At 41.0% G+C, this 15,898-nt stretch overlaps 1 protein-coding gene and 1 long non-coding RNA gene across 34 annotated transcripts in view; one reads left to right on the plus strand and one right to left on the minus strand.

Annotated features, from left to right (window-relative positions):
- Positions 1 to 99: 99 nt before the first annotated feature.
- On the minus strand, positions 100 to 13,222 carry LOC148213711 (uncharacterized). The gene is made up of 3 exons (XR_015793980.1): positions 13,084 to 13,222; positions 11,270 to 11,331; positions 100 to 1,422 (listed from the first exon to the last, which is right to left on the minus strand). It is a non-coding gene; the product is annotated as an uncharacterized LOC148213711 (long non-coding RNA).
- The window catches only part of LOC112540344 (uncharacterized), a 542,784-nt gene continuing 540,021 nt past the window's right edge, over positions 13,136 to 15,898 (plus strand). For 20 of the 33 annotated variants that reach the window (XR_015793938.1, XR_015793939.1, XR_015793940.1 and 17 more), the window contains exon 1: positions 14,384 to 14,505. The gene's annotated coding sequence lies outside the window, so the exon portion shown is untranslated. Of the gene's footprint in view, positions 14,506 to 15,898 lie in introns of all 33 variants that reach the window. The other 13 variants (XR_015793973.1, XR_015793972.1, XR_015793947.1 and 10 more) reach the window with 10 other exon arrangements.

The raw sequence follows: 15,898 nt of genomic DNA on the forward strand, positions 1-15,898 counted from the left end.
TCTTTTTTTCTGTGTATGCAGGACCTAGTGAACCATGAATTACATGGGTTAGGTTTGTACAACCCACCAGGGTAAAATATGGTTTGGTGGATTTTTTAATGAACTGTTGAACATAACCATGAACTAAGGGCAAAGGGATGTTTGATTTTTAAACAAGGAGCAGTATACTTTCAGCATCAATAAAACAAGCCAATGTTTACAACACAGCATATGTTTTCGTTTTACAAAGATTGTCAGTCTGCACAATTAAATGAAATAATTGGAAAAATGTTTCAGAATATAGTTGAATCCTCTGTAGCTTATTTCATAAACTACCTTCCCTAAGATTTTTGTGCATGAAGGAACATTCAAACATGCAGTCTGCAGCCTTATATTCTGTGTATTACATATTTCCTCAAGGTTAACTTTTGGAATCAAACCAGCATTCTAGGTTTGCATACCACATTGAACTGACCGTATGGGCTAGACTAAAATGTGACCAATTAGTTTGTGGTGTGGTATACTCCATGAATGTAGATAGAATCTTACATAATATAATTCAAATAAATTCAACTAGTCCACTAGCTTTGTGGGGAATCTTTTGGATTATCAGCATGGGATGCATAGTAACCAGCTGTTAGAAAGCTTTGAGCTTTCTAATTTTACAGGTAAATGAGGGAATTAACTGCTCATGTATTAAGTAAAGGCTATATTCTTGACGTTTCTAATGTATGTAGGGACAGGAATTTAATGCTAATCAAAAGTCTCCGCTCTTCCATATTCTTAAACCCTCTGACAATATATATATTCCAGTTTAGCAAAGAGATTCAGAAGAATTTTATTAAAATGGGGTGCAGATATTAAAAATACTGGTTTATCCATACACATGTTCAACCACAGATTAGTTCATTGATACTATGCAGCATTTAACATACTGGACCAGGATGCAGGGATCCAGTTCCAAATTCATACTCAGCCATGGAAACTCATAAATGATTTTGGGCCAGTCACTTCTTTTAGTCCAACCTATAGCGCAGGACTGTTGTGGGGACAATATGGAGGGACAATCCTGTGTGAGTCACTTAGAGTTGCTGGAGGAAAAAAATGGGATAAATCTAATAAAATCAGCTACATTTTAGCCCAGTATATTATATGGTTACTTTAGGATTCAATCTGCCATTAAATTGAGCCAACTGAGTACACTGAATAAACTATGATCAACTTAACTGTGAACTGCGTATTATGGGAATAAAACCAAAGAGGATCATCTCATCCCCTAATGTTTACTCAGTTTCAGCACTCAAGCTGGACTAAAATAGCCATTTACTACTTGAAAGTTAAAGAAGATGCTTGCTTTTTTTCCTCTTCATCCTCCTGAAACCATTCCCGCTGTAGACTTGTGACTGAGTCTCTCTTCTATCCCAGAATCTGAGTATTCTGTGGCTGTATAGTGGATAGAGAGGAGAATATTTTAAGTTTACCACACATATCCCCAGACTTTAATGCTCCTCTCTAGGATCCTGTAAACTGTCAGGACCGCAAACAGACTTCCTCCATGTTCCTTTCTCTGTCTCAATTGATTCTTTAAATATTCTATGGATAAACTGCTGTGAACCACAGACTTAATTGCTAGTCACACAAGTTGCTAAAATTCTTGTATTTTTAGCCTCTTCCGGATAGGATGCACAAGGCACATTGAGCCACAAAATAGCCAAGCACATTTTTGCCTAGTGTGCGGAGTCCTGCCCCTGTGATTTTAATGTGAATAGGCTGCTGCCTGAATTGTGTCGTCCACTATAATAAGGCTTAAACCACATTACTGATGATACTGTAATTGACTCTCTAGACAATGATTTTGACTTAATTTTGTGGGGGTGGGAGGTGGAGAGGCCTTTAGCTGTTCCTCCCATGCCATTTTCCAAATTACACTGCTGGTCTCTTCCTCCAGTGCTATTTCCTGATGCATGGAAAAAGCTTTGCATTGTGTTTTCAATCAAGCAATTGTGTTTGTATATACTAACCCATAAAAGGGACATTGTACAGAGTGGTAGAGTTAAAAATTCTCTTTACTAGCTTCATGGTAACTCCCAAGTCACATGTCAAGAGATTCAATCACAGACAATACAACAATAACTGATTTTGCCCTCTATATTTTCCTGTTAAGCAGTTTACATCCTGGTTTGCATGTTCCTAAGATGGTGGCATCACATTTTATGAGTGAATATTTTAGTTTAAATCATTTGCAAAATAGAATTCTAGTACAACTGAGTTTGAAGGCCTTTATGTCAATCCTCCATCCAAATGCACGTATGCCATGCAACTACAGAATCTTTGACATGCCTTTGTAGTCTCTGTTAAATAAAATATCAGATGTAAGAATATGCCTCACTAGGGAATATTTCTTACCATAGCAAACACAATTTGAAATTTTAGGCAATAGATACTAACCTGTTGCCTAGCACCATTGGTAGTCTGTGAAGGCACTGTATGTGATCCGTGCTGTGGATGCCACAATAAATTATTTTATTTCCAAATGGCCAGCATCTGAGATAAGCAAATCTTACATTTCAACTTTCTCACCCATAGTCTTGCAGTATTTCAGAAACATTAAAAACTCATGGGTTCTATTTATTCATTAGATTTATATTCCATTTTTCATTCAGGGGCTTGAAGTAGCGTACAGAGTGTTCCATCTTTTATTTTCCCCCCACAACCATGTGAGAGATTGGGCTTAAAAATGATTGGCCCAAAGTCAGTCAGAAAGTTATGGTGTCTAGAAGTGGACTCTCTCTGATGCCAACCCAATACCTTAACCCAGAGGTTTACAAACTTTCTTGGTTCACAGCACCCTGGTGGTTCTAAAACTCTGCTGTGGTGTCCGGAGCCGCACAGCAGTTCCATTTACTATGTAGTAACATATCCTGCTGTGTCCCTGTGAGTTTGGGAAACATGGCCTTAACCGTTACACTGCACTGATTCTCTTAATTCTTTGGGGGGGGTCTGTGGAATTTGGTGATGTGGCACCTGTAAATACCACATTGCCAACTCTCTGGGTTATGTGGTAGCCCTCAAAAGCTTTTAGTGATTAGGTAGTGGTCCACATGAAAATTAAGGTTTAACCTATTGCACGAGGCTAAAAATTTTGATTAATAAGGGTGAGTGCCCTGAGATTTTATCCCTTGTCGCGTGCTGTTTTGTAACCAATTTTTGGTTAAAGCAGTGTTTCTCAGCCTTGGAAGCTTAAAGATGTGTGGGCTTCAACTCCCAGAATTCCCTAGCCAGCATTGCTGGCTGGGGAATTCTGGGAGTTGAAGTCCACACATCTTCAAGTTGCCAAGGTTGAGAAACAGTGGGTTAAAGAGTTGAAATGTGGATTCACAAGTGGAAAGCATGCTTTGGATTAATAAAGTATATCATTTACATATCTCTGGGAAAGGCTTGTCTATTTGAAATTACAACAGAAGAAAAGGAGGCCTTAAAACAAATGTCTCTAAGATGCAAATGCAAATAGACATGCAGGATAGTGCTTGGCTTAAGAAAGAATACTTGTTTGCAGGAGTGCTGGTCCATTTAATTACATTTGGTGGGGCGGTTCTGGACTGATGTGCCTGATGGGAAAGGGTAGCTGGGGGTCAGGAACTGATTTCACCATTTGTGAAAATTTGCACTACTCTGATTCACCTTGGGTACGAAAAACAAATGCAAGTGGATGGTAAGCAAAAATGGGTGGAAGAGCCTACTTGTAAACGGAGGCTGCTCATGCAAAAAGTGTGTCCTGAAGATCTCCTCCTCCTCCCTCCCTTCCTTCAAGTCAGTGTTGACTCCTGGAGAGATCCCTCCAGTTTTCTTGGCACAGTTTTTCAGAAGTGAGTTGCCATTGCCTGCTTCCTAGGGCTGCGAGAGAGCGACTGGCCCAAAGTCACCCAGTTGACTTTGTGCTTAAGGCAGGACTAGAACGCAGTGTCCCAGTGCCTTAAGCACAACACCAAACTGGCTCTTCTATGTTCCAGCTTTCTCCCCCAAAATGGATTCTTAAAGTAAGAGAATGCTGAATTCAGAAATGACTTTTTCAGGAAGAAGTTGCTTTGGAAGATAAATAATTATTATAGAAGATGAAGGATGGATAGTCATCACCTGAAAAACTGATATTTTATATTGTCAAAAGATTATGTAAAACTCATGCATACACCAACCCAGCACAATCAGACTTGTGGGAAAAGGCAAGGTTGATTTTAGTGAGAAGGCAGGATACTTCTGGAGAAATAATATAGTAACTGAAGAATTATTAAGTTCTAAATAGAACTTGGGTAAATAACAACCATCTGTTAATAAACATAGACTAGGAAATTACAAGATGGTTCTTTTAGCATCAAAACAACAGCATTCAGATAGGCTCTCAGACCAAACATTAAAGAATTATTAAGATGGATAATTTATATGATCATCACTTAGCAGGGTTCATATATTGACAACATTAAGCCACAATGTTTTAACCATGGTTTTCCGAATAAGACACAAAGGCTTATTTCAGATAACATATTAAGTTGAACAATGTTACAGGATTTGCATAATGTATGAACCCAAACAGTCTTATTGGTGATGACATTATTGCAAAAATGTGGGTTATATGAGAAGAACAACCGATAGCATTCCACTGGGTGCTGCTATAAATGGATGTGGATCTTTGCATTAATAGAAAAATGCATTCTTGGATTTTATCAGCAAAGGAACTAATTAAAAAAAAAATTCTGTCTGGCATTCCTTTATTATGTGAATCAAAGTCCGCAATATGAATCATTTTAGAAAGATTGGCTTTGCTGCGCTATGGATAAATTCTTCTTGTGTATTATTTAATATCTGGTTCCCCCAGAAAGCACAATTTTATGTATTTATTTATAAGATGTCCCAATCCTGAACGACTCTAGGCAGCTCACAACCACAACAAAAGAACTTCGACTGGCGGGGTCCAGAAGGCGGGCCTTCTCTGCGGTAGCCCCTGCTCTTTGGAACATTCTGCCCCCGGAGGTGTGATTGGCCCTCACACTCCTGGCCTTCCGTAAGGCTTTGAAGACCTGGTTCTGCCACCTGGCCTGGGGTGGGGTGGGAATACCTCAAGCATGGGGATGGCTAGCCCCATAGAGGCCTTCTGCCTCCAGCCTCAGATTTTTCATCCTCTTGGTCTTTCCTCCTTTTTAGTAATGTTTTTAATTAAGGTTTTATGTATTTATATATTTTATGTTTTTAATGTTTGTTGTGAATCGCCCAGAGTTCCCCCATTGGGGGGAGATGGGCGGTTGAAAAATTTAATAAATAAATAAATAAATAAATAAATAAAGTATAATGTCGGGGGGGGGGGGAATCAGTAGAAATCTCCAAATAAAATTAAATAACAATAATATAACTAAAACAACTGCGACATCTCAAATGACTAACACAGAGGCCACAATCAAACCAGCTAGCTTGTGGAATTCAAGGAAACTTGGGAGTGCAGATGTACCTCCAGGGAGAGGATGTTCCAAAGAATGCTGTCTACCATGGAGTACCCAGTTATTTGGCCCTCTTTCCAAGAAGATGGCATTATCCCTTCCCTCAAAGAAGCACTGACTACGTCCTGCATCCAACAACTTGCTACCTGCCTAGCTACCCAAAGGAGCCCAAAAGGTAGGGGTCAAGCCCATAGGTTGCAGAATTCAAACTACGGACACTCCTGTCCACTTCTTCAGGTTCTATAATCTTCAGGTTCTACAATCTCAAAAGAATCCCAGATTATAACACCTGACAGCGACTCACTCGTTGCCCCAGGCTCATCCAACTGGCAGCCAACCCAGAGGGGGTACCAGCAACTTTATCTGCCAGGAAAACTGAAAATAGATCCAGTGTGGCATTTTGTCCCATCCATCTTTCCTTAACAGGGTCCAGATAACGGAATAGGGCAGCTGGGCAGGATCTGCAGACTCAATTAGCGCAGAGAATTACTGATAATTTGTTAATTTTATGGCCAACAGGCATTTATTTATTTAAACAAATGTACCGTATTTTTCTGACAATAAGACGCCCCCATGTACAAGACGCCCCCCACTTTTCCAGCCCAAAATTAAAAAATCAGTATTTTAAAGATAGTGCAGAACACATTTTTATTTAGTAATTAGTTAATATTTACCTGATACACTCGGTGGGAGGAGGTCCAAACCGTCTCTCTGCAGCTCTATTTCCAGGCTCTTTTGCATAACTAATTACATTCAAGCAGGAGTGAAACTGCCGATAGCTTGTCTGTGCAAACAGCCTTCCTCTAATTGGTTTGTTCAGCATCAGCTGACGTCAGTTACATCAGGCTCGTGATTGGAGGAAGTCTGTTTGGGAGACAAGCTATTTCACTCGTGATTGGAGGCTAACAATAGGAGGAAGCCTCTCTGCAGAAACAAAGTTTGGCAGTTTTGCAACCGCGATTCTCGGCTGACTTCCTTGAATAAGATGCCCTTCAGTTTTTAGGGTAAGGATTTTAGAAAAAAGTATCGTCTTATAGTCGGAAAAATACGGTATATGGCCACTGATTTTAACCAATGTGACTCTGGGCAGCAAACACAAAGATAAAAACACAATGAAAACAAAAATGAATTAAAAAAAAAGTTAAGATCCTTTTAAACATTTCCCTAACAGAATAAAAGAAATGCTAAGAGAGTTTGCCAAACTGTCAGGAAAATTTTCTTGTGCTCTTTGGAAGCCCACTGGATCCATTATGTGCCTGGTGTCAGGCCCAGCCCAAGAACAACGGTGAAACAGTCCACTTGAGTCCAGTTCCTTTATTTGCTTATACCATAAAGGCAGAATCTTGCCAGACTAAGTCTATACTACTGCAACTATACCCTGGGAGATTCTAGGGAGTGGCTATCCTGGGCTGCTTATGCTTCCCCCTGCAGACTGTGTTGTCTTTCGTCTCCTTTTCCTTCCTGGAATGCACCTCCTCCTTCCTGATAGCCTTGCTCTCTGTTGCTACCCACCACGTCACCCTCCTCTTTGTAGATACATTCCATCACATCTGTTGTGGACTACACTAACCAATCCACCATCTTTGCAAAGGCCCAGGGCAGTTGAACGAAGAAGTCAAAGGGTTAATGTCCTCCATTTTCAGACCATGTCTCATCTGCTCTGAAGCGAAGATGAAATCCAGGGTATGCCCTCCTGCATGGGTCAAAGGCACCATGCCACCTGTGTATCTTAATGTATCTGCAGAAATCTCCTTGGCACCCTCCAGACATTTCTTTTTCTTTTCATTTTAAAAAATAGAATGCTGGAATTCCACAAAGCAAAATACCTGTTTCTGCCATCACTTTTCTTTCCAGGAATGCTTCTGGCCCCACAGGGGCTGCATAAGCTTTCTTGTGGAGAAAAATGGTCAATAGTTGCAACTACACATTACAGCATCTTTCTGCACACTTGAGTGCAATTATTTATAGATTTAAAATATGAAAACAGTGAATGGGGAAAGTGCAGGAGCTAGACATCCTTCCATGCTTTTTTTAAAATATAAAGTTATTAATTAGGCCAAAAAGATGATTGACTCATTAGGCCTGCAGTTCACCAGGTGAAGGCAATTCCACAGATAAACAGCCTGACCCTTCTAACCTCTCAGACTATTGCAGCTGTTGTTCTGTCTACTTTCAACAACTGTGGACTTGTCTAAGCAGCTGTCCGAGCATTTGAAAATGAAGATAATTCACCCTCACAAAGCAGGGGAAGGCTATTAAAAAATCTCTTAAATGCTTCCAACTAGCAATTCCAACTGTGAAAAACATTAAAAAAATAGAAGTTATATAGAACTGTTGAAGTCAAAGCATGATCTGGAGGACTAAGATAAATGGCTGCTTCAAACTGCCTGAAAACTGGTCATATCCGCAAAACAGAACAGAGAGATCACTGCAAATGACCTGCTGAAAGGTTTAGCTAACACTGCATCCATTTTACCACAAATCCACAGAACAGCATTGCTTATATCATAATGATCTGTGTGGGAGAGTTGTAAGAAGGAAATCTTTTCTCTGACTTCATCACAAAAGTAATTGTATGCAGAAGAAAACCTTGATAAGCCTGAAATGTTTTGGAACTTCCTCAACTTCACAAGATAGATTTGGAGAAAAATATGAGTGAAGCTTTCGGAGAAAAGAACATCTTGCCAGTTGTTAAGCATAGAGGTGCTATATTTAGTTGTGGGTTGTGGGGCAGCCAGTAGCACAGGGAATATTGTTCAGCTAATTAACAACATATTCTAGAAGCTAATGACCCAGTCAATGAAGAAATTGAAAGACAATAGTCTAAATCATACCCTCAAGTCAATCATGAAATACCTACAGGAAGAAAAGTCCCCAGATTTGACTATTATTGAAAATCTGTGGGGAGATCTCAAATATGCAGTGCATGCAAGGAGACCTAAGAACATTTCTGAGCTAAAACAGGTCTGCAAAGAATGAGGAAAAATCCAAAAGAAGAACAGAAAGATTCTTAGCTGGCTTCAGAAAACATTTGGAAGCTGTCATTTCTGCCAAAGGAGATGTAAGAAAGCACTGTACTGTGTCTTTTTCCAAGCATTTATGGCTGCTTCAGAAGCTGCTCTTGCTGCGTCCACACACATGTATGTGCACAGCTATTGTTTCAATGTTTCCAAAAGTGTGCTTTCTATGTGCTCCTGTATGTTTCCAGCACTTCTTTCAAAGGAACCATATAGCCCTAATGTGTGAAACTGCTGACAAAATGATTCAAACCAGTCTATGCAATTCATCTTGTATGTTTTATATGTTGCAATAATTAAATAATTTATCCTATCTTGCTCAGAATAATTATTCACTGTGTAACTGTTAAGTCTGCCTTATCATAAACATGGAATTCAGTGTCCACATTCCAATTCTTCTAGCAAACATTTGTTTTCAACTGCTTTACAGACCTTGAGTTACCAAAATATAGATTAACATTAGAACACAATACAAAAATATATTTCTATCAAAATAACAAAGGAGTTGATACAGTTGCAAAAAACAAAAAAACTACCTTTAAAAGAGAACCATTTATGTATTAAGGATCCCCAACCTTTTAAGGCTCGTGGGAACATGTCATAGGTATTCCTACAGAATGTCTGCCATATGGTATGGACCTGCCCATTCATTCCCAAGAAAATGTTTAACATGTTTTAAACAAAATATAAAAGCACTATGTATTAATGGCTGGTAAGTTCTAAAATAGGAAGTAGATGTGGGGGGTAAAATTAAATAAAGTGAAAAATGCTGCAAGATAGAAAGAAAATAGAGTAATTTTCTGTTGCTAGCTTGAAATCCAACAGCTTCAAGGCAAATATTTTTGCATTATGTGTATGTTTCTAGAGGTGTGTGCCTTTGAGTCAGTGTTGACTCCTGGTGACTGCCTGGACAAGTCTGTACCATTTTCTTGGCAAGATTTCCATTGGCAAGAAGTGGTTTGCCATTGTCTCCTTCCTAGGGCTGAGAGAGAGTGACTGGCCCAAGGTCACCCAGCTGGCTTCATCTTGAAAGGAGGACTAGAACTCATGATCTCCCAGTTTCCAGCCTGATGCCTTAACTACTACACCAGACTGGCTCTCTTCTAGAGGTGTAGCATGTTCTTAATATTCTATATCAATAAAATTGGATTCACACATTTCACCAAGACATGGCTTGTTTATCCAAGATTCACTGAATAAACTACATTTGGCTAGTTCACAAAATACATAAGAAAAAAACCCCCCACACATTATTGCTTGGTATAGTCAAAATATCAACTCCTGATTGCAGGTTTAATCTTCTCCAGAGATACATGACTGGAAGTCTGAATTGGCCACAGGTATTTTGAAATATGGGTGATAGCACACTACCCAAGAGTAAAAAATAATGACATTGACTTGTAGTTTTTCCCATTTCACATGACTGGGATGTTTAATGTGGTACTGAGTTGTAGTGGCAATGTGGAAGACCATGGTTATATCGAGGAGTTTAGGTGACATATTTTGATTTCTCCCGCACATGTTAAGAAAGTTCACTGAGTCATCATGTTTAGCTGGCTTGTTTTTCACTTCTACTTAGAAGTGTGGTGGGGGGAGGGAAACCCTCAGGATTGTTTAGGTTAAGCACTAGCTTATCTGTGTAGTTCTCAGATCCTGGGAACTATCTGGCCAAGGTCACTCCCACAGTCTCAGTGCCACGGAAACAGAGTCATGAGACTGCCGTACCAGACTTTGATAAAAACCCTGGTATTGCCCCTTGAGTCTTGGAGCATGGGCACAGGCCTTGGTATCAGGAGCTGTGCTATCTAAGCCATCTTGGGGTCTCTTCGCTGTGACCTTATGGTAGCTCCTGACAGTAGGGGAAGAGTTTTATCATCTTGCTTGGTATGTTATGCTTTTATACTATGCTTTTGTATTTCTGTTTAATTCTATCTGCTAATTCTTATATTCCTGCTTAAATCTGTTTGCTAGAGTTAACAATAAAGCTTAAAATCTCCTCACCTGGTGGTGTGTCCATTGTCTCTGGATCTAAAAGAACTAAAAGAACCAATTGCTTGGCCACCTGATCACTGCCTTGACAATTGGCAATATATGAGCTAATATGAGTTTGATTATGTCCAAAGCTATTTCTCATGTTACAGATACTTTTGGCTATACAATTCATTAAAATATATAATATGCATTTAAGCAGAGGAGTGTTTATGCAGTTGCTTAAACTGCTTGGAGATCCTTATTTCATTTGTGAGCTTTACAGGTACACCAAACTGTAGGAGATCGTAACCAAGACTACCTTGCTTGGTGCAAAATGGGGGATACCTGAATGCTATAGATGATTAGATGAGATAGCAACCATGCTGCTTTCAGATTTGATTAGTAATGGCAAACGTTGATTTTGGAATTAGATGAATATCTCAAATGAAAACCTGTCTCTATTATTAGTTTATCACCTATAACCTAAGAATAGTACTTTATATTACACAAATATCACAAGGCGAACTATATTAACTTTAAAATAATTTCATGTTATTACCCATCTATCCATTGCAACAAAATATATATGTATGTTAGACTGCAATCTTATACCCACTTATTTGTGAGTACAGTATGTACTACTGAACTCCATGAAATGTACTTCTTGAGTAGAAAGTGTAGGATTGTATTGTCAATTGTGAAGCTAGAACTAATTTGATGGGTACCATTTACATATTTAATGTAGACACGTTTTCAAGTATATCTTAGATATCTTGGAAGAGATGAGGAACAGCTAAATAGCAGGATAGGTATTACCTCAGCTCAGGCACTGCAGGTATGAATAACTTCTCTCTCCTCTTCAGTCCCATCTGCCTTATCTGCAAGCAGTTCAGACAGTTACATACCCTGATTTTATTTGCATTTCTAAACCCTCTATTCATACCCTACTATGCCTATAAAGAAATAGGCAGGAAAGACCTTGCATCAGTTAGGATGCTGAGAAACTCTCAAAGTCTTTTGGACTTTCTACAGAAATACCCAAATGCCTCTGAAGGCACTCATGTCTCCTACTATTTCTTCCAAGGATTTGTAGCTCGCTCAGTAGTTGTTCAAGAAAAAATATGCCAGGATCATGTAATATATAAATCAGCATTGCCTCTTATCTATTTGTCAAATTTAGAAGTCGGCCCAATTCTGTAAACCCTCTGGGAGGCATACAGCATTAAAAAAAAAAGTCAGAACAACAAAAAAAAAATGAACAAAAGAACAATATGCATCCAGAAGAACAGACAGTCAGACAAACAAACAAAAACAAGAAACCGTAAGAGGTTCACAATCTACTCTAACCCAGTCTGGAGAGAAAGCCAGGTTTTCAGAAACATCTTTAGCACAGTGTATCGGGCCATATGAATCTCTCCAATCTATGAGATCAATAAAGTGGAATGATGCTATAGACTGGTAAGATGTTTGTAATACGTCAGATTGCTGGAAATGGGAGATTTAATGCCCCTCAACACAAAACACATGCACAATGCCACTAGTTCTGGAAGTAGGCAATATGGAGGTTTTGGTGCTCTCTGAGCTTGGTTGTTTGCTTGCAGACTTATCATTATCCAACCAGGTTACCTCATCAGTGGGGTTTGCTGCCTGTTTATAAATAATAGTTTGCTCTGCCAGTTTTGGTGGGGATGTGGTTTTCCTCGGTGGTTCTTTGATTAGAGTATTATTTTCTGCCTGTTTGTCTGGTGTTGATCCTTTCTTATCTGAGTGCTGGGCAGCTGGAGAGGATGTGTTCTGGTCTCTGTGTTTTCTTCCTAGGAACCGATGATGTTACAGTACCTGGTTGGTCATGAAATGTCTGCAAGCAAACAACCAAGCTCAGAGAGCAACAAGAACTCCATAGTTCAACCCTGAGCTACATATATTCTCCTCTATTGGAATAGGAAATATATTGCCTAAAGAAGAAATTATTCTCCCTGATGAACTAGATCTTTATCAGGACTTTAAAAAAATTGCATCATGACATCATTGCACAATGACATAAACAGTTTGCCTCATTTGTGCAAGGACATCATCATGCACATTATGTTACCTTGCCCCTCTCTGGAAAGGCCCATGTTTAGAACAAGTCTGCATCTTGGTGCCTGCTGGTGTACTTGTGTTCCAAAACCTCTGAGGTTCACCATGTTCCATCTCTCACTTGACTTTCCTTAAAGGGTCTTCTAATAGCAAGATTAAACAGTGAAGTGAAGCAGGAACCTCCTGCATTGTATTTATTTACAGGAATGCCTTTTGGCCCCAGAGTTTCTAGTGAATGGTAGGCAGCATCCTGATTAGATAAATGGAGCTCTGTTCCTGGCTATAGCCACTCACAGCAACCATTTGTAAGCAGAAAAATCTCCTGTGGCAGCCATTTTATGAGTCCCATTTTACCTCAGAAGGTTCCAGGTCCCCAAAAGTTGCCTAATATTGCTTTGCAATCCTTTAGGATAGCTACCTAAATCTTCTGCACCGGTAGATTGGCTCTTTTATTTTACTGAGGAACATGAGTATAGTAACCCAGTACCGTATGTACGGTATAAGAAATCCCAACGAAATGGTCTTGGAGATCCAGCTCAGAAGATACTCACGCACAGATTGGAGGACAAAGGTGATGTCATCCAGATTTTCCCGCTCTGTTCTAGGGGACCAATAGGCTGATGGCGGTCGGGCGGGTGCTCGGTAGCAAGGCACGGTCGGAGTTTCTGCACAGCTAGCACGTGCTAAGAAAGAGTTTTAGCTTTATCATGGTTTCAGTGTTTTTGTCCTTCCGGAGTAACACAGACTCCCATTGTATTATCCAAAAAAAGTGCATGCAGGCATTCGGCGACCGGTTGCATAGACTTTATATAATTCTAGATCCCCTCAACGCTTGCCCTTTTCCATTTCTAAATGCACGTGGCTGAAGAGTTTATTTTGGGGGGAGGGGTAGTAAGGGAGATGGGAGACTTACACGACCCATTATCCGTGACTCGGTTTCTCCTCGGTGTACTTCACGCCTCCGTTTCGGTATGTTATTTTTTCACTCGAGATCGAGTAAATTTGCATGAGAAAATTAAACGCAAACCAAATCGAGTGGTGCGCTTTGCCTTTCGGCGGTGATACAGGGACAAGCGGGAGATGCTGTTGACTGGCGGGGGAGGGGGCCAAGCAGGCACTTGGTTCCGTCCACCATTTAGGAGAGCAAATCCTCCCCTCCCTTAGGTGAGTCACTTTTCTCTCTTGGGGCACGGATAACACGGCCATCCCCACTCCCTCCCCCTGGATTTTCTTTTAGCAGCTGCATTATTTGGGGCGCGCTTCTCCCTTGCTCCACGTGGTAGTTTGCGATCCTCTCAATGGAAGCAGGTTTGCCTGGAGGTTATGAAGAGTATCGGAACTCCAGGCCGGCAGATCTGGATACGTGTGCGTGCGCCATCCTGGGTGCTTCGCAGCTTGTGGAGCGAGTCCGGGCTGCGACTTGTTGCTTCTGCGGGACTATTGAAGCCGCGGGTCCATTTTCCAGCCAGATGCGCCCTTGCCGGGTAGAGCTCCTTTGCCTCCCTTCCCCAATCCCCTCCCCCCAATGTATTGTTGTCGGTATTTGGCGGTCGAGTCAAGTGGCTGCTGCTGAGGAGGAGGAGGAGGAGGACAGGTGAAAGGGCTGGCGCTTTGTTGTGCGCTGGATGCTCTCGTTTCCACCACTCCCTCCTTCTCCCGGTGCAACAGGTAGCGATGTCAGAAGCTGGGAAGAGCTGCACGCCGAGTCCCGGCCGCGGTGACGCTTTTGTTCTCTTCGCCTGGATGCGCTTCCAAAAGTGAAAGGAAAAAGGCTTCACCCAAAACTTGCTTCCCGTCCCCCCTCCCTCCTCCCAGCGTGGCGCTTGAGTAGCCCTTCCACTCCCCAGCTCCCATCCCAGTTTCCTGAAAGCGACAGCTCGTCCTTGGGAACGGTAAGAGAACTCCCGCGCCCACTCGGCCGAACAGCGAGGGGGATCGTCCTCTGTGCCTGTCAAGGGGATCCAAACAAAGAGGTGCATTTGCCGGAAATAACGATCGGAGGGATTCTCTTTGCCTCCTCCGCCTCCATTAAAATTGTTTTTCTGGGAGGCTCAGTTAGAGGGAAGTTTTGAACTGGAAGCTAGTGATGAGGCGTGAAACGAACAAGCCTTTGTATGTCTGTGTGTGTGTGTTTGTGTGTGTGTATGCCTATATTTATATGTCCATCTCAAGATCAAAATGATTCGAAGGAGAAGGGACGCTGAAGTTAGTCGTGAGTTGCTGTTAGATCCAAGGGTTGGGGGAAGAGAGAAGGGAGGGAAAAGGAGAGAAACCTGCTGCTCGCTGCTGCTTTGTCTGATCGGGGAGCTTGAACAAAAGAGGAAACTCGGATGAACTCTTCATCTCCCCGCCCGCGTTATCTGGTCTTTCAAGAGTGTATTCCTTTCACTTCTTGAACTTTCCCAAAGACTTGCAAACTTTTCCAACAACTACTGCAAGAATCTTGATTTTTATTTTTCGCAAGCTAGAGGAGAGGGAAGGTGAGCTGTTGATATACGTTTCTCTCTTCTTCCTTTGTAATTCAAGTATTACATGGAAGGTGTACTCTGATTTTCTGGAAGTGGTAGCACAGCATCGTGTAAAATCCACTTCACTCTGATGATCAGCCCCAGGTCTTATAGGTTGATTTTGCTGATGTCCATTGTGGTCAAGCTGGATCTGCTTATGTAAGGCAGTTTGGGCGTTGGGCAGAAGAAAATAATTGCCTGCTGAGATGCGTCTTCTCTAAATGTAGAGTGAAAGAGGGATTCTTGTATGTGGAGCTGGTGGAACCCCAAAAATCAGTGCTTAATTGAAGGGAAAGTGTGGATATGGAAGAAGTGGTCCACAGTGAATGCAGGTGACTGGTGGCTTTTTCCTGTGGAGGAAGGACTTGTATGGGAATGGTACCACCAGATGCCTCTTTGTACTGGGAAAGAAGGATGCTTGGTCTTGGACCATTTTATAAGCCCACATAGGCCACTGTTAAGATGGAGATTTTCAGGCAGTTTTGTTCTAGCTTCTTGGCGTACTTCTGAAAATTCTGTTTGGCATCTTCCCCCCTCTGTTATGTTCTGGGACTTTTATTTGCTTACTTTCCATTCGTTGTCCTCTGCTCCTCCTTTTGTTTAGCTTTATCCTATTATTTTTCTGCAATCATTTTTCTCCATCCCATTGTTCTATTTGTTTCCCATACTATATTCCATTTACTGTATCTATTCTGTAACTTTTTTCTCTTACACATTCTGTGATATTTTGTGAGTTTTCAGCATTCTGTTGTATTTTGTGAGTTTTCGGTAGTTTTTATCTAATCAGTTTCTTATTCCTTTCTTTTTATGCTGTGCCTGCACTATAAATTTACCATGTTTCCCTATCATTCTGAAGTGG

The sequence above is a fragment of the Python bivittatus genome, unplaced genomic scaffold (assembly GCF_059951505.1).
Source record: "Python bivittatus isolate LINGU-HERP-01145 unplaced genomic scaffold, Pbiv_v1 ctg000840_np1212, whole genome shotgun sequence".
Taxonomy (NCBI): Eukaryota; Metazoa; Chordata; class Lepidosauria; order Squamata; family Pythonidae; genus Python; species Python bivittatus.